Below are 19642 nucleotides of genomic sequence, written 5' to 3'. Positions count from 1 at the left end.
CAATATCCTGCCTCAACCAATCTTGGACACCAGCCAGCGTCAGTCATGTGCTGAGAGCTGTTCACAGACGACGTGAATCCGTAATCGTCAGCGCTGGCTGAGGGCTGGCCCGGTGACACGCACTCTCTGACCATTCCGCCCGCTCCTAACGCACCGGGTCCTCGTGGACTGTCTGTGAGGTGGGGATCGTTGTGCCCACTTTACAGATCAGTAGAAGGAGCCAGAGAGGCTGACTCTCCAGGCCACACAGCCGGGAGCCCCGGAGTCAGGACTCAGCACAGGGAACGTGCTCCAGGGCCCGTCTCTCCAGCCCTCGGCTGTCCCGTGTCCTGGCAAACCTCCTTCTGTCCTGTCCTGTTGGTCAATGGCCCAGCCTCCCTTTGCTCAGGAAAAAGCAGAAGTTCTGGTTCCTGACAGTTAGCGTTAACTGACTGCATTGGTAGACACCTGTGTCCCTCTCTCTCCTGTCCCCACGGAGGACGCTGAGCTCCTCGGGGCTCAGTGAGGACTTTTCCCTGCACTTCAAGGCCCTTCTCTGGGGACCTGTCCTCTCCTGCATTCCTGTCTCTGGCTCGTCCCCGTGACCCTGCTGCTCCTTCCCTGCAGCCCTCAGCTGGTCTCCGTGCTGCCCCTGCTCCACACCTGAGCCCCCACCTTGACCTCACCTTATGGGGACCCCTAGAGAGCCAGGAGGTGACCCCCACGTGACACCATTGATGCCCCTTTCCTGCGCCAATGCCCTCTGCCCTCGGGTCCCTGACGACCACTCTCCTGGACCCCCCGGCCCACCTGCCACCCTCCCAGACTCCTCAGCCGTCCCTCCAGAGCTGCTCTTCGTTCACAGGGTGGCGCTTCCGAGGGTCTGGGCAGGACCCTTCCCATCTCCTGTGTCCTTTTCTCTCTGGGCCCCTGCACCAGGGATTCAGTGACCAGTCACACTGCTGATGCCCAGGCCTGCCTCCCCGCCCCACACCCTCTGCTCAGCCCCACCCCTGCCCTCCAGCCCCACCGGCCACATCCCTGCCCCTGTGCCCTCCTCCACCCTCTCCTCCTGCGGTCACAGACCCCACTTCCCTTTCTGTAATACCGGGACCTGGTGAGAAAGAGCAGGAGCTCCTCTCCCACAGGAAGGAAAACAGAAGCAATAAATATGCACATGTTGTTTATGGGAGAGGTGGGAGCAGTTCACCTGAGCCCAAGAAAAATACTATAGGGTCACCTCTTGGTATGGAACACATTTTCTCTCCTTCCATGCTCTACTACCATTTCCCCAGGTGACGAAGAAGCCTGCGGTTTGCCCGAATTAGTAATTCAAGCAAGACAAAAGTGGGTCTCAATTGTCCCTTCCTCTCCAGCTCCAGTGGAAACAGGTCGATCCCCTGAGATCAGAGGAAAGCAGAGAAGCTTATCATCCCTAAAACCTCAGCGTCTGCACAGGCACACACACGCACACGCACACACACACACACACGCACACACACACACACACCAGCCTCCAGCCAGGCAGCTATGTGTGGGTCAGAACTAGGTCTGTCCCGCAAACATGCAGATCACAATATGAAGGAGGACTCTAAGCGTCTGAGAACACTGTCAGCATCTGGACAGCTGGCAGAGCAGGGCCGTGTCTCTGAATCGTGCAGCCCATTTCTGAGCTCAGCTCCTTTCCCTCCAGGGTCCCTACAGCTCACCCTTGCTGGTGGGTGGGGAGCAGGGAAAAACCATTTCCCGGACACTGGGGTGCGGTAACTCCAGCAGGTGGTGGGTGATGTTGTCATTCCCACACTGCACACGGTCGGTGACAGATGTTTGACGTGATTCCTATTCTCAGTCTAGACCAGACAGTGGGGGGTGAGGGCTGGAGGTGAGAACACGAGGCCACGGTAGCCCCCACAGAGCCTCACGGGGCTCCCTGGCTCCCGCGCCCTGTCCCACCCTCTCACCCTTTCTGTGGAGCTGGACTAGATGCCTCTCCAGGTCTGCAGACCACTCAGGAGCCTCAGGGTGCTCCCCACGACCCGGAGCACAAACGTCTAAATCTGTGTTCAAGTCCTAACTGGTGTAATGACGGGGGCCTTCCCTCCCTGTTGGCCTTATATCCTGCAGTCTTGGTGAACTCACTAGTCCTAGGAATTTTGTGTAGATTCCTTGAGATTTTCTGTGCACACAAACATATAAATGATGTCTGTAATAAACACAGATGATTTCTTTCTCCTTTTCAATCTATATATTAATTATTTCCTTTTTCTTGTCTTACTGCACTGACCAGACTTCCAGGAGAATGTGGAATAGCAGTGCTGAGAACAAACAGCTTTGCCTCCTTCCCAATATTAAGGGAAAAGCTAGTTTTTCACCACTAAGTATGATATTAACTGTAGGGAATTTTTTAATATGCTTTATTAGATTTATCAGTTTCATTATCTCTGCTCTTGTCTTTCCTATATCCTTTTTCCACTTGCTCTGGGTTTATTTCACTCTTACTTTTCTAGATTCATGAGGTAAATGCTTAAATTATTAATTTGAGCATTTCTTCTTTTGTAATATCTGCTTCTCATTATATATATTACCATATAAGCCCTGGGTTAGCTTCTTTTCACACATTTTGATATCTTGTGTTTTTTATTACCATTCACTTCAAATATTTAAAATTTCCCTCAAGATTTCCTCTTTAACTCATGGGTTATTAAGGAGTAGATGTTTAATTTCTGCATGTTTGCAAATTTTCCTGTTATTTTTCTGTTTATAAATTCTACTCCAGGGGCATCTGGGTGGCTCAGTGGGTTCAACATTGGCCTTCGGCTCAGGTCGTGATCCCAGGGTCCTGGGATCGAGCTTTGGGTCAGGCTCCCTGCTCAGCAGTTCTCTGCTTCCCCCTCCCCAATGCTCATGCTCTCTCTCTCTCTAATAAATAAATAAATAAAATATTTTTAAAAATGCTACTCTAGGGGCGCCTGCATGGCTCAGTCGTTAAGCGTCTGCCTTCGGCTCAGGTCATGATCCCAGGGTCCTGGGATCGAGCCCCGCATCGGGCTCCCTGCTCCGCAGGAAGCCTGTTTCTCCCTCTCCCACTCCCCCTGCTTGTGTTCCCTCTCTCGCTGTCTCTCTCTCTGTCAAATAAATAAAATCTTTAAAAAAAAAATGCTACTCTAATTCTATTACGGTCAGAGAAATACATTATTTTAAATCTTTAACATTGTCAAGCTTTGTGTTATGACCCAGGACAGGATGTTATCTTGGGGAGGTTCCCATGTGCACTTGAAAGGAATGTGTAGTCTGCTGTTGGGGTTGAATGTTCTCTAAATATCAGTGAGGTGGAATGGGCTCATGGTGGTGTTTATTGTCTGTATTCTTGCTGATTTTCCATCCGCTAGCTCCGCTCTGCTCTCTGTCTGGGACACTGCATTCATGTGCTTCTCCTTTCAATCCTGTCAGTTTCTGCTTCATGTGTTCGGTGCTCTGCTGTTAGGTGCACACAAACCTAAGATTCTTCTCATTTCCTGCTGAGTTGACCTTTCGTTATTCTGTACTATTTTTCATCCCTGGAAATTCTCCTTGCTCTGAAGTCTGCTCTCTCTGATGTTAATTGAACCTTCGAGCTGTCTTTGGATTAGTGTTTGTGTGGTGTCATCATTCATTTCATGCATCAATTTGGCTGGGCCGCAATGCCAAGAGTTGTGGTCAAGTATTATTCTGGATGTTTCTAGGAGGAGATTTTGGATGAGATACGCTTAAATGGATGAACTTTGAGTAAAGCAGACTGCCCTCCACAATGTGGGTGGGCCCCTCCAATCAGTTGAAGGCTGAGCAGGAGCAACGACTGACCTCCCCTGAGCAAGAAAGAATTCTACAGCAGACGGCCATTGGACTGGAACTATAGCATTGACTCTTCCTTGTGTCTCCTCCTGACGACCCTGGACTTGAAACCCAGCAGCAGATCTTCCCTGCTTCTCAGCCTGGCTCACCCGCCCTGCAGACTCTAGACTCACCAGCCTCTATAATAATGTGAGCCATTCTTTACAGTACATCTCTCTGGATTTATAAGCATCCTATAGTTCTGCTTTCCTGGAGAATCCTGAGTACTATCCACAGCACATCTTTTCCTATCTTTTTCCTGCTAACCCAGCTCTATCAGGCCAGACTGGGAACTGTGGTTCCAGAGTGACCTGGGCCCTTCAGTCCTGTGTCCACTTGCCTATCTGCTCTCCCATCTGAGGCACTCATTGACCTTCCTCTGCCTGTTCCTGTTCCTACCCCATCCGAGCACCCACACTGAACGACCCCACACAAATCCCATCACTCCGCTCTCTACACAGGGCTTTCGTTTTGCCATCAGCTGATTTTCCTGAGATCTTCTCACTCACCCTCTTTTCTTCCTACATATTCTCCCAGTCTCACTGACGGTCCCAGTGAGTGTCATACTTCCCTTGTTGTCACAGGGGTCCACCAGCCTGAGGGGACTCGCAGGGGACCTTCTGTCCCAAGGAGACCTCAGCAGGTGCATGAACATCACACCCAGACCGGGATAAAGAGGGCGGACAAATGTGGGGAAGGAACTGAGCAGTGATGCCTGGACAGGTCTTGTCCTTCCAGCCCCTGCTGAGGTTCTCGGGACAAGAAGGTAACACATGAAACCAGTGCTGCTCATCAGACCAGATTTTCCTTGTAGAAGATTTTTAGGAAAATGCTGTTTACAACAGGAAAAGGCCGGCTGGGAAGGAGAGAAAGGCTGACAGACACTGACAGGCATGTGCCCAGTGGCCGTGGTCCAGCTGCAGCATGGCTCTTCATTTGCCACACAGCCAGAGGTAGGGGACACTGGAGGTGCAAGTCCCTGAGAAGGCACTGGACACGTGGTCTCCGAGTGGTCCAGCCCCGACCGTCCACGTTAGAGGGTTGTGGGAAGGGAAACTGAGTGGCTCCATGATGCAGAAGACAAAATCCAGGTGGATGGGACCTGAGATGTCCATAAATCTCTGAGTGGATCTCGTTCCTTCTACTGCGTCCCCATCCAGCTGGAGTGGAGAGGGACCCAGGTGTCTCTGGCCCCTCTAGTCTCTCTGCCATCTCACCGCCATCCAAACTTCCACATTCGGGGGCATTAGTGGGATAGACCAGACCCTGGGTCCTGGTCGACTGTCCTCCAGGGGAGACTCTTCAAGACTGTAGAGTCCCTGCTTTCCTGATTTCTTTGGCAAAAGTGAGCAGATAGAGCTTGTGAAAGGAATGGTCTCTCCTCTTCTTGCTTCCCTTTCTCAGCTGCTCCCTGTGCTGCTCACAAATGCTGTTTGTGCTCACGGGCGTCCTTAGTTTCAGTGTATTTTCTCCCTCACTAGTCTGCAGGCAGCCTGAGGGCAGAAGCTTCACCTTGTTCTCTGCCCCATCACCTGTGACTCGGACAGAGCTGCTTCCTGGTAGCTGTTCAGTAATTGTTGGTGGGAGATGAGAAGCATTTGCTCAGAAATTATCTGTCCCACATCTAGGCTGCTAGCCGAACCCACCCAAGCCCCCACATCAGACCATGTGAAGTAATGTCATTGTCCCTGCAGATGACCTACTCAGAGCTGCCCACGTGGTTCTGCCGAGAGAAGCTCCAGGGTCTCCTGTGTCAGACTCGCTCAGTGTGCATCCAGCCATGGGAACTCAGCTGTGCTGTGATCATAGCTGCTAGGATCATGTCTCACTCCGTCTGCCCTCGTGCTGATCTCCCATCAGGGATTCCATCATGTCAATGTGACCAAGTGAGAAGGAAGTAGCAGGTACACCAGATGTCCCCGCACACAGAGAAGCACCAGAAATGGATTATAAATCCCAAGAAAATCACGGGTCCTGACATCATAGTCTAGTTCATAGGGAGTCCAATCATTTGGGGAAACAACAACATATTCCTTCAAATTTAAAAACAAATTTGTCTCTCCTGTATGCTCTGTCATGAGGAAAGAGACACCATGCTTCCTAAGCATGTTTGTGTATCTGGAGCCAGATTTATGACAACTGGGTGTGCTATATCACTATATTTACCAGTAATCCACTCAACAACCAGCTTGGAAGAGCCAAAGAAGACTCCTAGCTGGTGCAGGTTACAATGTAAATAGCTCTGCTCTTGATTCTTACTGTCCTGGAGCCCCACAGCTGTTGAAGTGGTATTTAATTGCTCATAGGGGTCTGATAGAGCCTCTGATACTAAGCACATCTTCTTTGGAAAGTAACTCTTATCCCATATAGATGTAGACTTGACATTGGACTCTAGTAGACACTTAGTAGCAGAGCATGGGACACACCAAATGACCATGTTCCCCTGCCGACTGACTTCAGCCATGCATTTTCTGGTCCCTGAAATCATACCATCAGTCATGTCTAGTTACCTTCCATTATCAGGTGGAAGTTATATACAAACATAGGCTCCAGCAGGACCTGGGGACACAACTAAGTTGCATGAGCAGGCGCCTTACCATCCCGATGCACCTGCTCCTGCTACCAAGACCACCTCTAACACTGATGGAGACAGGCGGAGAGGACAAATGGAGATCCACACGGCATATGTCTACATGTGGTTAAATGCTAAATAAAACAGGTTCAACTCTCCTACCTGGAAATCTTGTCCTGTGAGCATACTTGAACGAGTACATTCCAAAAAGTCACTCATGAAGCTGTGAGCTGGACATTGGTGTTAATCCGATGGAGCCACAGGTCCTTGAGAAATCAGAAACTTTCCTGGGAGGGAATGCAGGCCTGTGGCCAACCCAGGCTGAGGGTGGCCTCCTCCCTGCTCCACTCGATGCACAGAGTCTCCTGAAGCCTGCCTGCTGCTGCCGGGGGACCCGCCACCAGGCCGGCTCTGGCCCCCCTTCCTGCTGGAGGACACAGGCTCCCGGGAGCCGCAGACTTCGCAGAAGCGCAGGACCGACACCCAAAAGCAGGCCACAGTGTGGTTTGGAGGCAGACAAGGGACAGGTAGAGAAGGTCTGCAAAGCCCGCTGTTAGAGACCAGGTCTGGGTTTAAAGCTGCCGATGCCTCTTTCTCTGTGAAGTCAATGCCTGGTGGGATTCCCTCGCTGTTTGGTTCGCTGAGACCTGCACGTGAGGCTTCTGAGCACACATCAGCCCCAGGGAGGGAGAGGCCTCTGCAGACGTGTTGGGATTGGAGAGATGTATTTACTAGAGAGTGACAAAAAGTTGCATAGCATCGTGGGAGAATCTTCGAGGAAGTCTTACAGGGGAGGCCTCGACTTCCCCAGATGGGCCTCCAAATTACTGTTCTGGATGCAGCACGTTTGAGGAGGAAGCAGGGATGGTGGCAATTCACCAGCGACTGTGTTGGGTGGGGGACATCAGTCAGGATCAAGGATTGGGAGGCAACGCAGGGATGTTGAGCCCCTAAAGCTAGATTTGTGCAAAGCAGCCCTCCGGGCTGGGAGGGCAAAGAGCGTCCACCTCCACCATGGAAGGGACCTCAGCCTAGATGTGTAGGGAGCATTGTCACATGCAATGGCCACTAACTAATCCTCATGCCTGTGGGATGGGACAAGGAGCTGTCACAGTTAGGAGCACCTTCCCCTAGTACCTAGCAGTCCTGGTATATGTGGTGTAGATTCAGGCAAACCAAAGTGCTGCCTGGATCCTGGAAAGCAGAAAGTCCTAGTGGCTTGTTTCAAGTTAAGGCAAGAAAGGGTATTATTAGAACTGGCTCCATAAGCAAACCCCACCCTGGGAATCCAGGAATTAAAGCCAGGACATGAGGGGTGTCAGAGTGATGGGTCATTTTAGACGGAGAGGTAAAAGACCTTAGTAGATAAACTTTTCTGCTCCCCTTGAAAGAGGAAGGACACCTAGAAAAGGATGCTCTCTTCCAGTGGGCAGGGAGGGATACCAGGTGCGCTCTGAGCTGCGTCAGGCAGGCCGTGTGAGCAGACCAGCTCTGAAGCCCGAAGGCGGCCGGATTTGATCCAACGAGAGCGGCACACGTCCCCGCTCGAACCCCAGCACCTCCGGCCGCACATTCTGGCCTCGATGCCTCTGTAACCCGTTCCAGGCAATGCAATATTTACTAAGAATATTCTTAGTATTGGCATACTAGTGGGGAAACCTTGTCTCGAGGGAGGAGTAGGAGATTCCCCGATATTCGGGGTGGGTGCGGCATTCCAGGAAGGAGAGCCATGAACAGGATGTCTGGGTCAACTCTCCAGCCCTGGGAGCAGCCAGCAGCCCCTGGGGCAGGCGGGAGAGGGACCAGGCAGGGAGGAGCCAGGTCGGAGGATGAGAGGGAGGCAGGAGCCTCTTTCCAGAGGGTCCAGTGGGTCACTGCACGTGCCTGCTGGGCGGGACAGGTAAACCCGTGTTTGGTGAACTGGTGCCCCTGAGGAGAGGGCCAGAGCCTTAAGGGACCACAAAGCTCCAGGGACGGAACAGTTGCAAGTGCCCCAGAGAAGAGTTCTACCCCCACCATTAGACAAAGGACAGAGTGTGAGATCCCACGGGACAGGGCGGCCTGTATCGCAGCTGACTGTTGTGGTTTGTCTTCTCCTTTCCCACCTCGGGGGACAGATTGTGCAGGGAGCTACAAGGACTCCTCCAAGAAGATGTGATGAGACACAGAAAATGTTACTCACCAAGATTCCAGAGGTTGAGGAGGCGGACCGGCCAGAGGAGGACACGGGACAAGCATTCGGAGTGGAGAGCCTGGACTCCCCTTTGAGGGAGGTCACTCGTTGGGAGAGAACGTCTTGGTTAGGAGGTGCACAGCGAGGGGTGCTGAACAGGTGGTCAGGCTGCGCGGGCAGCCCCTTAGGGAAGCCTCCAGATGCCGGATGGAGTCACCGGCTGGCCAGGCGATTCACTCAAGTGGAGCATTCTGGAGGGATGCCAAGGGGCCAGATCTGAAACCCTGTCGGGGTTCCTAATGGAGAAGGCAAGGAGGGAACTAGGAGGACGCAGACCTCAAGTGTTACTGAAGCCTGAGGTTGGCGTGTTCATCACGGGCTGTGAAAGTGAGATTCAGGCCGAGTTTAATGACGTTCCCATCTGGTTACATACGGATTGCATTCCAAGAGCTGCTGGAGCGGATGAACTCCCGGTCGTTGGGTTTTCAGTGACAAGTGTGTCATCCATCGGTGGTGCATGGGGTTTTATGTCGGGTGGGCGCCCAGAAGGCGTCTCCCCGTTCAGGCTGGGTGAGTCAGCCGCAGCAGGAATCAGCCTGGCCTTCAGCAGGGACTGCGCTGATGGTCCTCCTCCTCTGAGCCATGACCACCCCTCCCCCTACGGACATGACCCCAGACGGAGCCCCTCACTGTGAACGCTGTATGGAAATTGAAGCGGCAACTTCCCAGAACATTCTGAACAACCGCTTCTCTGTCTCTCTCCTCCTGCAGCCCTCGCGACTAGCAAGCAACCCCCTTGGACTTTTCTTCTTGGTTTGAATTGTACTGTGTCCGCAAGAAAACTCGATTTCTCCCTCAGACTCCATGTCACAGGAGTTGTCTGCTTCGGCTCACTCAGCGTTTCACTCATCTCCGGTTCTGAATACTCTCCGCAAGCCAAGTCCAGTGTGGACCGTTCGGATGGGGGTGAGGGACGGTAGGGATCGGAGAGAGTGGAAGAGTCTTTTCCCTGGACAAATTCCTTTTCCTCAAAGCCAACAAGCTGACTTGTAAGAAGATGCTCGAGTTCACTAGTGATGTTATGGAACCTGGACTGGATCGCCCGACGGAAGAACGAAGCGGCACCCAGAGATCTTGGAGGACGGGAGGTGTATTTAACGCTGGCGGGCTCAGAGGAGAGTGGTCTCCAAAGGTCTGAGCCCTGAGCACAAAGGGGGCAATTTATACACTTGTACTTCTGCCTACTTGGCACTTTTGGCACGTGCGCGAAGCGGGGCAGGGAGAAGAACCCGGAAGAGCCCCAGGGCAGGGGCTGGGACTCTCTCGCTGGCTCGGCCGGCCATCTCAGGACACAGATTTTCCTTATCAGTGATCAGGGAGATAAGAAGTGAAACAGATGCCATCTTCATCTCTCAACCTGACAATCAGGAGAATGATGTCCAGCACTGGCGAGGCTGTGGAAAATGGGGACTCGCCTACACCGTTGGTGGGTGTGACAGTGTTGGAACGAGGGACAGTGTATGATGTCGTAAACGTACCGTGCACTTTGAGCTTGAAATTCTACCTGCAGGAATATATTGCAGCAGGAGCAAGCCTCGTCGATGCTCCAAGAGACATGTTTGCGGATGCTATGGCTGGAGCTGCTAATGGCCTTTCTGCTCTCTAGTCTTTCCATTTCTAACTATATATTTGGTGGTAATTATGTCAGTTATGAAAGTGACATTTCCCAGCCCTTTGTAGGACAAGGAGGGCTACTGAAATACAAGCAAGAATTCATCGGATGGAACTTGAGGAAAGCCCTCTCACCCTTCCCCTCTTTCCTCCTTTGTGGCGTCTGGACCTGATGGCTAGAGTCACAGCAGCCACTTTGTGACCTTGAGGATGGACGCCACACACTAAGGAACAGAAAAATACAAGAAGCCCGGGGCCTCAATGCCTCATAGAGTTATCATTCCTACCCTGAACGGTTTGCCTGCAGATTTGTCCTGAACACAAGAGAAAAACAAGCCCATGGTCTGTCTAGGTCACCATGACTGGGTCTGTCACCGGCAGCCTGTATACAGGAGCCCCTGTTGTTCGTGGTTTCATGTTCCGTGGTCAACCGCAGTCACGAAGTAGATGATCCTCCTCCTGACGCATGCTCAGAGGGTCAGGAGTAGCCTAACGCTACGTCACAGCGCCGACAGCCCTGCCCTCGCATCCCTCACCACACGGACATTTATCACCTCACATCCTCATGCGAAGGAGGAGGGTGGGTGCAGAACAGGAAGATATTTTGAGAGAGAGACCACATCCACATAGCTTTCATACAGCACATTGCTATGACTGTTCTATTTTTATTAGTACTATTGTTAATCTTGGACTGTGCCTAAGCTGTAAATTAATCGTTATCACAGGTATGTGTGTACAGGAAAACACATAGTGTCTATAGGGTTCGGTACTCTCTGTGCTTTCAGGCGTCACTGGGGGTCTAGGAGCGTGTCTCCCGGGGAGAAAGGGGGACTTCTGTATTCCTCACAGACACAGATATTGGTGGTAACATTGTCTTAAAATAGAGGAATAATGTAGGCGGTCTAAACGTCCCTAGCTTCCCCTTTCCTGAGGTTTTCCGGATCTGAGCCCCATCTCCGTAGGCAAGACCCTGACCCTCAACCTCTTTCTCATAGCAGAACCTCAGCTGGGCTCTGCTTGTTCACATTCCTCCCACGCTGCCAGAGGAGCAGCGTGTAATTCAAATATTTCTAAATTCCTGGAAAAGAAGACATGGAGTCACTGAGAGTCAAGACTTTTAAGTTGTGTTTAAAACCCCAAATTAGGGGTGCCTGGGTGGCTCAGTTGGTTGGGCGACTGCCTTCGGCTCAGGTCATGATCCTGGAGTCCCCGGATCGAGTCCCGCATCGGGCTCCCTGCTCAGCAGGGAGTCTGCTTCTCCCTCTGACCCTCCCCCCTCTCATGTGCTCTCTCTCGCTCTCTCTCTCTCTCAAATAAATAAATAAAATCTTAAAAAAAAAAAAACCCCCAAATTATATCAACAAAAACTGAGAAGTAGGAGAGAGAGCAAATGTGCTCCATTCTCACTGAACTAGGAATGGAAATAGCTGTCTGCTCCTGGCTTGACTAGAGACAAAGTAGGTTTAAACTCTTCTTTATTATTTACAGGAAAGTGCTAGTAAAATTGAAAATAAGATGTTTACCTTCAGAATCATTGGGAGGTAGAGAGGCAAAGAAAGTCTATGTTAGTGGTCCATTGGTTGTATGGCCGGATACAAAAATAAGTTAAAAGATCTTAAGCAGGCAATCTCACAACAGAATATTTATTAATTTGTGACTCATACATTTTAAAGCAGATGCCAAACATTAAAACCTATGAAATTACGAGCTATCCATGTCCATGAAAGAAACCCCATTGTAACACCTTGCAGTTGGTGACGACTTCATACATTAGCTCATCCCTCAAGGCTCCAAAGGCATTTAGAGTGAGAGCCCTATCCCAGCAGTATGGCCAAGCCAGAGTGCATACGGTCTTCTTGACTACTTTGCAAGTTTGACTTAAAAAATTCAGGGCGGGGACATCTAGAAGCTAGGGAAATTAAGACGGTTTACATTATTCCTCTACTTTAAAGCCATGTTACAACAAACATCCGTGCCTGTTAGAAACACCGTTGGGGGCTAGTCAGAGAGATCTCACCCGGTGACCTAAACACGCGGGAATCCGGGGTCAGCTTCTTGTCTGATTTAATCGGGTCACCTGTGCGGCCTCACACTGCGCAGATGCGGAAGTCTGCCGGGCGCGGGACCGGGGCCAGCTCGGTCGTTTTCTTGTCCTTTGTCTCGTGTGCGCTGTCTGCGGTCTGTGAACGCTGGGAGGAGATCTTTTCCACACCTCGGCCCACTCAGCGCAGTGACATCCATGCTCCCAAACAGCAAGAGTCTGGACTTGACCCAGTGAGGGGCAGGGCCCTCGAGGCACAGTTCGCCCACACGTGACCGTCTGACAAACACACCAAGCCCGAGAGCCAGGGACATTCTATTACATGTTCAAAGTGGGGTTTTTTCCTGATCAAAATAAAAATACAAATAGACATTCTTGTATTTTCTTTGTGTACCGCAGTGGATCATCTCGTACCGACACACTGGAGACCAGTACTTTATCTAAAAAGGTAACTTTTCTCGATGTTATTTTAAAATGGTCAGAACGACATACACAGAGGAACTATATGTGAACGCTCGGGACTGCCTAAAGCTTGGGCAGAGGACCCGAGCAGACGGTTTTTAAAAGAAGACACCCAGATGGCGGACAGGTACATGAAAGATGTCAACATGGCTGATACCAGGGAAATGCAAGTCAAAACCACCGTCTGTCAGGGTGGCTGCTATCAAAAGGCAAGGGACAGAGCGTTGGCGGGAACGCAAACTGGCGCAGCCAGCGTGGAAAACAGTACGGAGCTTCCTCAAGGCACTGAAAATACAACCACCACATGACCCCACCATTCGGCGTCTGGGTGTTTATGAGGGAAATGGAATCACGACGTGGGCGAGTCTGCCCCTCCCCGTGCTCACTGCCGCAGGAGTTACAAGAGCCAAGACGTGGGAACGCCTCGGTGTCCACGAGGGGTCAACAGACCTAGACGTGGCGTATGCATCCCCTGGAGCACTATCCAGCCATAGAAAGAAGGAAACTGCCCCCTTGGGACAACACGGCTGGACTCTGAGGGCCATACGCTGGGTGAACTAAGTCAGACAGAGAAAAACGAATCCTCTATGTTCTCACTTAGGTGAGCAATCTAGAAAAGCTGGAGCCACTCGTGATGGGCACCGGGTGCTGCCTGGCCGTGCGGAATCACTGCATCGAACGCCTGAAACAGTGTCACACTGCATGTTAACTCACTGGAATTCAAATAACGAAAAAAACTGGACTCCTAGAAACAGCGTAGAGCGGGGTTGTCAGCGCTGGGGGTGACGGGGAGTGGGGAGAGCCTGCCAAAGACACACGCTTGCAGGGCTCCGAGGGGTAAGTCCGGGGCTGAGGCTCAGCTTGCCGACTACAGCTCACACCAGAGTCGGGCCTGAGAAAGTGTTCAGGAGCCAAGATCGATCCCGGTGCCCCGGGGTGTGCCTCCTACCTGTCCCCTGGTTTGCTCACCTGTCCAGCAGGGGGTGGGTTATGGGGCCAACTCTGAGGCCCTTCTGGCTCTGGCATCCCGGGATTCTAGGTCAGGATGGACAGGATCGGGCTCCCTGTCACCGCTCTGATCTCCATCTCCTACCTGTCTTGCCTGGGCTCGCGTATGCTCCGGCCACACTGACCTCTTGCTCCTGGAACAAGCCAGGCAGGCTCCCACCTGACGGCCATTCCACGGGCTGTCACCTGTGCCAGGAAAGTGACTCCCCCAGGTGTCCACGGTCACTCCTCATCTCCTTCCAGTCTTTTCTCAGAAGTCTCCTTTTTTATTGTTATGTTAATCACCACACATTACATCATTAGTTTTTGATGTAGTGTTCCATGATTCATTCTTTGCGTATAACACCCAGTGCTCCATGCAGAACATGCCCTCCTTAATACCCATCACCAGGCTAACCCATCCTCCCACCCCCTCCCCTCTAGAACCCTCAGTTTGTTTCTCAGAGTCCATAGTCTCTCATGGTTCGTCTCCCCCTCTGATTTCCCCCCCTTCATTCTTCCCCTCCTGCTATCTTCTTTTTTTTTTAAACATATAATGCATTATTTGTTTCAGAGGTACAGATCTGTGATTCAACAGTCTTATACAATTCACAACGCTCACCATAGCACATACCCTCCCCAATGTCCATCACCCAGCCACCCCATCCCTCCCACCCCACCCCCCACTCCAGCAACCCTCAGTTTGTTTCCTGAGATTAAGAATTCCTCATATCAGTGAGGTCATATGATACATGTCTTTCTCTGATTGAGAAGTGTCCTTCTTGACGAAGTCCATTCTGACCTGCTGGTGTAACCTGGAAACCACACTCCCAGGTGCTGAGCCCCCACCCTGCTCGTTCATCCAGAGCCCTGCTCACCTTATCTACTGTGGTTCCCACGCATGGCCTTTCCCTCCTAATACAAGGAGGAAGGCAGAGGGTTTGCTGGGTGCACTCATGCATGTGTGTGAGCCCCTGGAGCAGGGCTGGTGCACAGTAGGAGCTCATGCACTGTTTGTGGAAGGAATGAGTCCACCATCGGGGAGGATCTGGGTTGGGGGTTGACGGGTCCACCCTAAACAGCTCACAGTCAGTGCATGGATGAGTTGTGCTACCGTGACCATATAGGGGTTCAGGGAAAGGAGCCCGTAGCCCACGAGCTGCCCTGTGGGGAGAGAGAGAAGAGAAATGTTGAGGACTATCCAGCCCAGACCCCACAGGGAGACCTGGGATAAAGGAAGCCCAGCACGCGGGACAGACTGGTCAGTTGGGTGGGGTCCCCAGGAGGCTTCTCTGCACCTGTGGGCTTCCCCAGGTTCTGAGGAGATGGCGTTGGAATGACTGACGGGGAGCTTAAGAGCAAGGGGAAGGTCCCCGTGACGCCAGACCCTCAGACCCCCCAGGAGGACAGCATTCATGCCCCAGGGAAGGAGGGGGGTTTCCACCAGCCTCTCCCAGCTCACAGTCACTGAGGGTCCCCGATCCCTGCTGGGAGACCAGCCTGGGCTTCTCAGGTCAGCACCTTGCGGGAGGTGCAGGGGGGCGGCTGTGGTCGGCAAAGGGCCGCTGTGGACCCCAGAGGCTGCAGAGACGCCAACACAGGCTTGTTTCCTCTGCCTGGGGGTGTGAGACAGGAGAGAGGCTGCCTGGGTCAGGCCTGGCCTCCCTCCCCCTCAGTGTGGCTTCTCAAGGACTGCCAGGGACTCGGGTCTGGAAAGACCAGTGGCCTAGGAGGCCTGAGACCTGGGCCTGGCTCTGCCCCATCCAGGTGTCCAGACCGTGGGCTCCAGATCACCTAAATGGTCCTGACTTTTTTCATCTGTAACATGGACAGTAATGCTGAGCCCCCGCTGCCCCTCACAGGGAACGAGCTTGTGAACTGGAGAATACTGGAACGGGGATGGGGGCTGGTGATGACTGAGCTCCCTGGTCTCCTTGGAGGACTGGAGGCCCCGGCAAGTGTCTGTGAGGGGGCCGCAGCAGGAACCAATGAAACAGTGTCCCTTTTGTCCGTAGCTCAGACTCCTCCCGTCCTTACCTGCTTAGAGCTCAGCCCAGGCGAGTGTGCGTGTCTTTGCCTCGGTCAGGGCCCTCAGCCTGTCAGAGTGGAGACAGTTCTCAATCGTCTCACACAGAGATGTGCAGCTGGTTTATCTCCTGTAAACCCAAAGCAGATTATATTACAGATTTTTCCAAAAGTTCCCTATGATGCAGAGACGTAAAGAGTTGCATAGAAGTGCCACAGATGAGGATCTGTCATTGACTGTCCTGGGACTCGGGGACGAATTCGCATTCTCTGCGTGCTCAGCAACCATCTGTGGAGGGCAAGGGATAGCAAGGGATGTCCACCCCGGTCTGTCCCCGCCTTCTGCTGCGCTGCCGCCCCGAGCCCTGGGCACGCAGGAAGGGCAGCTCTGAGCCCCGGCCCCAGACGGAGAGAACATCTCCTGAGAATGAGGTGTGTCCCAGGGTCCCAGGGCCTTTCTGCCGAGGGACCTGAGCTGTGCTGGCCTTTCTGCTCAGCCTCAGGCCCTGGGCTCACGGGTGTGCTGCTGGGACCAGAGAACGAGGCAGAGCCTGCAGGGGCTGCAGGCCAGAGGCCCCCCGAGTGGCTGCATTGTGATTCCAACAGCTGGAACCCCAGTCGGATGCAGGCCCAGGGCGCACTCCTGCACAGGACATCCTGTGGCGTTCGTGAGGGATGGAAGATTCGTGCCTTGGTGTCACCTCCTTGTTAATTTCTGCCTCTCAGAGCTGCTGCCCCGCATGACTGTGTAGCAAAGTCTCTCTCCCCTTCTCGTGTGCTACCTGACCCTCACCTCCGTGCTGCCCCACTCAGCTCTCTGACACCAGCTGTGGGGCGTCCTCGCCAGCACCCAGCGCTCTCTGTGACCGTTCAATTCCGTTCTGACCCCACCTACCTGGAGACACTCTCAGATCCTGCAGGGTCAGGGCTCAGCCCCACCAGACCTCCCCACTCCAGAGGCCACCAAAAGTCTAGAGCATTTCCTGTGCTTCTGACTGATCGCCTATAAATCAGAAGTTCCCATGACCCCTTCCTTGGGTTCAATTAATTTGCCAGAACAGCTCACAAGACTAAGAAACCAGTTACTCTTCCCCAGCTTATTAAAGGAAATGGTAAAGGGTACAGAGGATCATGCAGGTGGAAGAGATGTGTAGGCACTGAGCTTCCCTGCCCTGACAGGGTGCACCCCTCTCCCCACACCTCCAACTGTCCACCAGCCTGGCAGCTCCAGAACCCCATACTTTTAGGATTTTATGGAGGCTTCCTCACATACGCATGATGCGTCATGAACTCCATTTTCAGTCCCCTCTCTGGAGAAATAGGGGGGTTGGGGGCTGAAAATTCCAAGCTTCTCATCAGGGCTCTATCTTTCTGGTGACCAGCCTCCACCCAGGACCCCACCTGGAGTTCCCTCATTAGAACAAAACACACTCCAGTCACCCAGGAAATTCCAAGGGATTTAGGAGCTCTGCCTTCAGAACCCAGGGCAGAGACTGATACAAATATTTTCTCACAATTGCCAACCACTGGTGGTCCTGCAGGCTCTCACACTTGGGTCCCAGGCTGGGGCCCCCCTTCCTGCCTGGGTCTCCAAAGGCCAGCCCCGTCTCCACTGTATAGCATGTGTCCCGACCTCCAGCCCTCACACCCCACCCTCTGCCAGGGATCCTGCTGTAGCCATTCCCCGCTATCCCATATCCTCTGACCTCAGGCCTCCAGAACTCCTGAACCGGAATCAGCTTCTGATTAAGATTGCCCAGCAAGGCAAGGTTGGTTCAACATCCGCAAATCAATCAACGTGATACAATACATTAACAAAAGAAAGAACAAGAATCATATAATCCTCTCAATAGATGCAGAAAAAGCATTTGACAAAGTACAGCATCCTTTCTTGATCAAAACTCTTCAGAGTATAGGGATTGAGGATACATACCTCAATATCATAAAAGCCATCTATGAAAAACCTACAGCGAATATCATTCTCAATGGGGAAAAACTGAGAGCTTTCCCCCTAAGGTCAGGAATGCGGCAGGGATGTCCACTATCACCACTGCTATTCAACATAGTGTTAGAAGTCCTAGCCACAGCAATCAGACAACAAAAAGAAATCAAAGGCATCCAAATCGACAAAGAAGTCAAACTCTCACTCTTTGCAGATGATATGATACGTTATGTGGAAAACCCAAAAGACTCCACCCCAAAACTGCTAGAACTCATACAGGAATTCAGTCAAGTGGCAGGATAGAAAATCAATGCACAGAAATCAGTGGCATTCCTATACACCAACAAGACAGAAGAAAGAGAAATTAAGGAGTCCATCCCATTTACAATTGCACTCAAAACCATAAGATACCTGGGAATAAATCTAACCAAAGAGGCAAAGGATCTGTACTCAGAAAACTATAAAATACTCATGAAAGAAATTGAGGAAGACACAAACAAATGGAAAAATGTTCCATGCTCATGGATTGGAAGAACAAATATTGTGAAGATGTCAATGCTACCTAGAGCAATCTACACATTCAATGCAATCCCCATCAAAATACCACCCACTTTTCTCAAAGAAATGGAACAAATAATCCTAAAATTTGTATGGAACCAGAAAAGACCCCGCATAGCCAGAGGAATGTTGAAAAAGAAAAGCAGAGCTGGCGGCATCACAATCCCGGACTTCAAGCTCTATTACAAAGCTGTCATCATCAAGACAGTATGGTACTGGCACAAAAACAGACACATAGATCAATGGAACAGAATAGAGAGCCCAGAAATGGACCCTCAACTATATGGTCAACTAATCTTTGACAAAGCAGGAAAGAATGTCCAATGGGAAAAAGACAGTCTCTTCAACAAATGGTGTTGGGAAAATTGGACAACCACATGCAGAAGAATGAAACCGGACCATTTCCTTACACCACACACAAAAATAGACTCAAAATGGTTGAACGACCTCAATGTGAGACAGGAGTCCATCAAAATCCTAAGGGAGAACACAGGCAGCAACCTCTTCGACCTCAGCCGCAGCAACTTCTTCCTAGAAACATCACCAAAGGCAAGGGAAGCAAGGGCAAAAATGAACTATTGGGACTTCATCAAGATAAAAATCTTCTGCACAGCAAAAGAAACAGTCAACAAAACCAAAAGACAACCAACAGAATGGGAGAAGATATTTGCAAATGACATATCAGATAAAGGGCTAGTATCCAAAATCTATAAAGAACTCATCAGGGCGCCTGGGTGGCTCAGTTGGTTAAGCGACTGCCTTCGGCTCAGGTCATGATCCTGGAGTCCCAGGATCGAGTCCCGCATCGGGCTCCCTGCTCAGCAGGGAGTCTGCTTCTCCCTCTGGCCCTCCCCCCTCTCATGCTCTCTCTCTATCTCATTCTCTCTCTCAAATAAATAAATAAAAAAAAAAAAAAAAAAAAAAAAAAAAAAGAACTCATCAAACTCAACACCAAAAGAACAAAGAATCCAATCAAAAAATGGGCAGAAGACATGAACAGACATTTTTCCAAAGAAGACATCCAAATGGCCAACAGACACATGAAAAAGTGCTCAACATCACTCGGCATCAGGGAAATCCAAATCAAAACCTCAATGAGATACCACCTCACACCAGTCAGAATGGCTAAAATTAACAAGTCAGGAAAGGACAGATGTTGGCGGGGATGTGGAGAAAGGGGAACCCTCCTACACTGTTGGTGGGAATGCAAGCTTGTGCAACCACTCTGGAAAAGAGTATGGAGGTTCCTCAAAAAGTTGAAGATAGAGCTACCATACGATCCAGCAATTGCACCACTGGGTATTTACCCCAAAGATACAAATATATGGATCCGAAGGGGTACGTGCACCCCGATGTTTGTAG

Source organism: Halichoerus grypus, chromosome 7 (genome assembly GCF_964656455.1).
Source record: "Halichoerus grypus chromosome 7, mHalGry1.hap1.1, whole genome shotgun sequence".
Classification (NCBI taxonomy): Eukaryota; Metazoa; Chordata; class Mammalia; order Carnivora; family Phocidae; genus Halichoerus; species Halichoerus grypus.
Note: the sequence above shows the minus strand (reverse complement) of the source record.